The sequence below is a fragment of the Rhinoderma darwinii genome, chromosome 6, assembly GCF_050947455.1.
Source record: "Rhinoderma darwinii isolate aRhiDar2 chromosome 6, aRhiDar2.hap1, whole genome shotgun sequence".
NCBI classification, from domain to species: Eukaryota; Metazoa; Chordata; class Amphibia; order Anura; family Rhinodermatidae; genus Rhinoderma; species Rhinoderma darwinii.
In genome coordinates, this window is record NC_134692.1 from 93,155,032 (window position 1) to 93,161,278 (window position 6,247).

Below are 6,247 nucleotides of genomic sequence, written 5' to 3' on the forward strand. Positions count from 1 at the left end.
TGGCAGGTGACAGAGGACCGGAAGTTCTTGTCCCACTTGCCTTTATAGGCAGATTGGACAGCGGTGATTTGCATGTGAGACTGTGGGCCAGCCGAGAGAGGAAAAAGGAGACCTGTGCCCCTAGTCCCTTTTATATCTTATTGTCAATCCTCCTAGTGGCAACAACATATACCCAAGGTCAGAGTCCCCCAATGTAATGAATAAGAAATACCATTTTAAATGCAACTACCTGTCAATTAGTTGCCACAGGTTCGACTGCTGTAAGGATATGCTCAGTCCAGATTTTGCATGTATTTTTAAAGCCAAAATCAGGAACAGAACCTAAACAGAAGAAATATACAAGAAGGCCTTGTAGGTCTGCTCTCCTGAATCTAATTTTGGTTAAAGGGGTTGTCTAGGCAGGGGGCGGTTTTCCAAACCGATTACTTATTCACAGGATAGGTCATCAGTATATAATCGTTGGGGACCCGACACAGACCCCGCACTTACCAGCGGTTACAGCTACCTCCAGGCGCCGGATGCTATACAGTGCTCGGTGCCTGAAGTAGATGGTCCCGTACACTGTATAGCGGCCGTGCTGGGTTACTGCAGCTCTGCATCTATTCACTTGAATAGAAGAACTGCAGTACAGTCGCTGTACTGTGACCGGAGCAATCTGCTTCCGGAACAGCTGTTCGGTGTCGGACCCCCACCGATGATATACTGATGACTTATTCTGTGGATCGTCAGTATGAAAAACCGCCCCCTACCTGGACAAACCCTTTAAGGCTATTTTCACACCTGCATTTTCCGTTCGGCTATGTCAGAGGAGCAGAACAAGGGAGAACCAGAAGTGACTGTTTCTGTTGCACGATGGATACCACCAGCAGCCGACGAAACCTATTGATTTTAATGGTTTATGTCAGGGTATCCGTTGTTTTACAGGAAACAATAGCGCAGCAGTCCGGTAATCTCGGCCAGATCTGCGACGGATGCCCCTTACAGAGCATCCAATGCAGATGCATACTAGGCCTTAGTCTTTAAAAAAGCATGCAAAATCTGCACTGCACGTCGATTTAGGTCCGCTGTACAGACCTGTTCTTTATTAGCAAGAGCTGGATAAACACCTGTTTTTATCGGAGGGGAAGCAATATATTCGACAGGCAGAAACCCAAATGAATCAGTTTCCAACAATGGAAATGATGTCTGGTGATATCACTGGTAGATCCGTCTAGGTCTATGGCCAGCTTTTATGAACCAACACATGTAATCCAATGTCTAGGATATTTTAGATTGGGAAACGACTGTACCTGCATTCAGAGTACTATAACTATGTTCTTTACAGCTTTTTATCATATGATTAATTTCCTTATAAAAACAAACACACAAGTCAAAAACTTGGTGCGTGTACCTAGTCTAAGAGGGTAATGGGAAACTAGGAAAAGATAAAAATAGTCTTATCTGCATAGCTCCCTCATACAAAATGTCAGTGTGAACTATTGCACAAAATATGATGGACCTGTGAATGACTAAATCCTAAGCAAAATTGCTGCAAATATTTACAAACAGCATACACTATTGCCAATGGAGTGTTTGCTTATAACAGAGGTGGTGAACATCCAGCCTGTCGGCCGTATAAGGCCTGCGAGATCATTTGGTCCGGCCCGACCTCACTCAGATCGCGCTGCCGCCACGTCATTTGCTACTTGGCTCAAGTATGACGCGTCGGTCTGAGTGAGGTCGGTGCGTTCCAGCCCGAGAGTGGACCAGTCCGTTCACTTGACCAGAGGTCAAGTGACCGGACTGGTCCAATCCCGGGCTGACAGTCCAGTTACCTGACTTCACGTCAGTGATGTGAGGTCAGATGACTGGACTGGTCCACTCCCATCACAGCATGCCCCGACATTTCCCCCTTGGCTCTGACCGCCCTACTCACTCACATTTAGGAGCACTGCACTGGTCCACTCCTAGGACGGCACTGTCCAGTCACCTGACCTGTCACTCCCATCACAACACGCCCAAACTTACTGACTGCTGCCTCAGTGTCATTCCCTCCTTAGCTCAGTCAGCCCTACTCGCTCACATTTAGGTGCAGGAGGGCAGCGGTTGTCTGAGTGAGGCTGGTGCGTGCCGTGACGGGAGGTCAGGTGATAGAACTGATCCACTCCAGAGCTAGCACGCCCCGGCCTCTTTCAGTCTTCTGCCATACTCGGCTCTATCTGCCCCCCTCCTGATCTAAGATTTAGATACTTGGCGGAATGAGGTCAGGTGACTAAAGGTTTTTGGTTTTTTTTCCTCAAGGACATTGACGAGATATCCACAGAATGTCAGATAGATGTGGGTGCCACCTCTGGGACCTGCACCTATCTAGAACTGGGCGCCCTAAAACCCGTTCTACCCCTTTCTGCTCTGACGGACTCATGTGGCTTCCGACCATGAAGAAGAAAACAGTGTAGCGCGCTGAGCTACGCGGTTTCCATAAGTCCTATAGAGCTGAATAGTAGTTAAAAAAACAGTGCAGCTCACATGCTTCGCTGCTACCGTAACTGCCATTCACTACTATGGGAGTTACGGAAACTGCAAAGCTTAGCGAGACACGCCGTTTTTTTCTTCATGGTCGGAAATCAGCCAAAACAAAAGGAGGTAGAACGGAGTTTAGGGGGCCCCATTTTAGAGATAGGTGCGGGTCCCAGAGGTGGGACCTGCATCTGACACTTATAATATTCTGTGGATATGTCAAACGTTCCTGATGGGAAAACCCCTTTAAGTAAGGAATTCGGAACAACTTACTGCTGCGAGCACTTTTCAAAACTTACCATTGCAAAGAGTCGACTGTGCTCCAGACTGACCGACCGACCTAGTAGCAACTTCATCAGTACCGGCTAACATCACACGCCTCACCAAAAAGAAGCAGTTCCAGCAATCACATTAGGAGTGAGTTAATTCAACGTTTGACCAAATAAAGCAAGCTAATTTTTAAGTTGATCATTTTGTACGGCCCACGAATGATATTATAAATATCCAAATGGTCCTCGGCAGAAAAAAAAATAAAATTCCCCACCCCTCGCTTATAAGAGCCAATTTCCCACATAGAACAAGTAATTTCATAGCTTATAGAGACTGTCACCAGATTTTGCAACCCCTATCTGCTATTGCAGCAGATCGGCGCTGCAATGTAGATTACAGTAATGTTTTTATTTTTTAAAAACGAGCATTTTTGGCCAAGTTATGACCATTTTTGTATTTATGCAAATGAGGCTTGCTAAAGTCCAACTGGGCGTGTATTATGTGCGTACATCGGGGCGTGTTTACTTCTTTCACTAGCTGGGTATTCTGACGAGAAGTATCATCCACTTCTCTTCAGAACGCCCAGCTTCTGGCAGTGCAGACACAGCGTATTCTCGAGAGATCACGCTGTGACGTCACTCACAGGTCCTGCATCGTGTCGGACGAGCGAGGACACATCGGCACCAGAGGCTTCAGTTGATTCTGCAGCAGCATCGGCGTTTGCAGGTAAGTCGATGTAGCTACTTACCTGCAAACGCTGATGCTGCTGCAGAATCAACTGTAGCCGATGTGGCCGACACGATGCAGGACCTGGGGCAGGAAGTGAGTGACGTCACAGCGTGATCTCTCGAGAACACGCTGTGTGTCTGCACTGCCAGAAGCTGGGTGTTAACGAACAGAAGTGGATGATGCTGATTCGTCAGCATCATACACTCCCATTCCTAACGCCCAGCTAGTAAAAGAAGTAAAAACGCCCGATGTACACACATATTACACGCCCAGTTGTACTTTTGCAAGCCTCATTTGCATAAATATAAAAATGGTCATAACTTGGCGAAAAATGCTCGTTTTTTAAAAATAAAAACATTACTGTAATCTACATTGCAGCGCCGATCTGCTGCAATAGCAGATCGGGGTTGCAAAATCTGGTGACAGAGCCTCTTTAAAACAGAGGAGCAGGCTCAGCTCCTGGTATCTTTTGTAAAACGTACATCTGGACCAACATCCATTGATGTCAACTGCATGGCAATGATATGTAGAATGAAAACCTGGGCTTAGTGTAGAGATACATTATTGTACGGTGCCCACGCAGGAACCGCTGTAGCGTCCCTAGCCATAAGCGCACTCACGCAGTTTGAACCCCCATCGATATGTCAACCGAAACAATGCATCTTAGAACTTCAGTGCTGATTTTCTGCTACACATGTAGATGGGTTTACACCATGATATTTGCAGCCATCCAACTAAAAAACATTGTCAAAATAACAGCTTAGTGCAAATAGGAAAACCTATTTTGTTGCTACGGGGTATAATGGCCATCGAGGATTATTGTGTGATGAACTATTGGGGGGTGGGGTGGGGGGGGGGTCAAACTCATGAATGTCAAGTCCCTTGGCGTAAGAGGAATCACTCCGTTTACAAAGAGGCGCCGAATGGCATCTCCTATTTTCTGGCAGGCGCCATCACAGCAACCTGTATTCTATAGGAAGTGCTCACAAGACAGATGTCACTAGTGATGATATGGAGTACAGAGACCATTAATAGCAACTTTATATAAAGGACTTTTCAGCTCATCGCTTCTGCTTGAAAGTTGAGCATTTGTAATCAGAGGCATAACTTTAACCTCCTGGGCCGCAATGCAAAACCTGTAACAGGGCCCCCACAACTATCACATAGAATTAGCTGTACTGGTCTCTTTATATGGGGCAGAAAGACCTTTCCGGCCCTCTCGGGCTCCAGGTGCGATCTCAACCTTTGCACTCCCTATAGTTACACCCGTTTGTAATACTTATCCCTCCTGACTGAACGCTAAACTACATTATGTGATGGCTTGTAACATGTGCGGCTCCAATACAAGATCAGTCAGCACACAAATTCAGGTGGACAGCGGAGGTGCAAGGCTGCGGCACCAAAGTCAATTCTTAACAGGGGATTGACACATATGGCCACTGGCTCTTCTTGGTAGGCACGTCCGGTCTCCACTACAAGGAGGTGCAGACGCCAGTCCTCTACGGTCAACGTGCGTGCACCGACGCAACATCGTAGCCATTGGGAGGATGGTGATACCACTGCTAGGCTGGCAGTGGAGGGCACTGCTCTGTTATCTGCACCGGCACAGTCACTTCGCTGGTGGTAGAGGGAGTAAACACTGCCTACCTCATCCCCAGCAATACGTAAAGCTAAAAAGCCACACCATGCCCGGAGAGAGGGCTGCCCTCCTCGCCCCTTATGTACACAACCCCATACCTACTCCGTACCTCCACCTTGTGGGGTCGTTCCCCCACTCCCTCCTCCTACTCGTGTCTCCGCCTCACCCGCCTGGGATGCAGACAAAGCGCCTGGCTGCGTTACGCACAAAGAGGAGCCTCCAGTCCCGGCCGGTACACACTTGACAATATCACGCTCTCGGTGCGGCCTCCCTGATATTACTAAGGATATCCCAGTCTCTGGAGGCGAAGAAGACCAAGAATCCCGCCGCCCGCGCCACACGACGAAGAAAGACGGACCTCCTCCCGCGGCCTTTCAAGCCAAATTACATTGTAATTGGCTAAAGAAGTTGTCATTCTGCTGAGTCTCCGCCCACTCTATGGCGCTTAGCGCACTCGGGGGGCGTGTTAAACTGTTAATCATAGCTGCTTATTCCGCCTGCATGTGACGGGTCGGTTATTGTCCCAGTTGTGGATTGGCTTGAAGAGAAGTCACTCGTCGAGGCGTGTTTTTTTCGCGCTAGTGATCGGAAAATGATTGGCAAAACGAGTAGTCTCACTTCCGGGTTTACCCTCCCTGGGTTGGCGGACGACTTCTATGTCACTTCCTACTCAATGTAATCATCTCTCTTATATCCCGCACGGGGAACGCAGGGAGGAAGTGGAGCAGATTCGTTCTGTATTATGGGATCGTTCATTGGTTTATACGTCTTTGGACAGATGTGATTTTTGGGATTTGCAGTATTTCAAGTTGCACGAACCGTAATTGGTGAATTGCATAATAATCCTGGGCAATAGTAAATGATGTCGTTTATGTTTTTTACAGTTTGGGTGGGGAGCTGCACCCTTTCAATCACATTTTGTTTAACCCCTTAGTGACCAGCCTATTTTAGGCCCTAATGACCAAACCATTTTTTTTTCTTTTTTCTATGGTCGCATTCAAAGAGCTATAAGCTTTTTATTTTTCTGTCGACACAGCTGTATAAGGTCTTGTTTTTTGCGGGATTAGTTGTACTTTTTAATGCCATAATTTTTTGATTAACTTTTTTTTGGGG

The 6,247-nt window shown here is 47.2% G+C and overlaps 1 protein-coding gene across 5 annotated transcripts in view; it reads right to left on the reverse strand.

The window, feature by feature from the left end:
• The window catches only part of LOC142655634 (ubiquitin carboxyl-terminal hydrolase 22-A), a 238,839-nt gene extending 233,189 nt beyond the window's left edge, over window positions 1-5,650 (reverse strand). The window contains exon 1 of one of the 5 annotated variants that reach the window (XM_075830039.1): window positions 5,301-5,650. The gene's annotated coding sequence lies outside the window, so the exon portion shown is untranslated. Of the gene's footprint in view, window positions 1-5,243 lie in introns of all 5 variants that reach the window. The other 4 variants (XM_075830038.1, XM_075830041.1, XM_075830042.1 and 1 more) reach the window with 4 other exon arrangements.
• Between the last annotated feature and the right edge of the window lie 597 nt (window positions 5,651-6,247).